Raw genomic sequence first — 430 nt, 5'->3', positions numbered from 1 at the left:
CTGGTGCGTGAGTCCAGAAGTGTGTTATATCTTTATAGTCTCTTGTGCAGAGTCTCTTTATATGTACAGCCTTTTGTAAAATTTTCACTTCGTGTTTTTCCTTTTTTTTTGGTGTTTTGGTTGTGTCGTTTTCTCAAAAATAGAATCTTTTGGTTTGGGTTTGTCTTCTGACTTTTCTGTGTTTTATTTGGTTGTGGTAAAATTTGAAAGTGATTTTCAAAAAATTAGTTTATCCAGTTTTAATCTGGTTTTATTCTGGTTTTTGTACAGTGGAGTTTTTTTTCTTAGTCATTCTATTAATTTGTGGTTTTGTGACGTTAGTAAGCTCCGTTGGTTATTTCAATTTACTATATGATTCCTTCCAACCGGGTGTGTGGAAAGTTTGAAACGTGTGAAAACAAGATAGAGTTGTTATCAGTGAAAGTTGGAA

The sequence above is a fragment of the Symsagittifera roscoffensis genome, chromosome 1 (genome assembly GCF_963678635.1).
Source record: "Symsagittifera roscoffensis chromosome 1, txSymRosc1.1, whole genome shotgun sequence".
Classification (NCBI taxonomy): Eukaryota; Metazoa; Xenacoelomorpha; order Acoela; family Convolutidae; genus Symsagittifera; species Symsagittifera roscoffensis.
The sequence above is the reverse complement of the archived record's forward strand: the minus strand, read 5'-3'. Positions refer to the sequence as shown.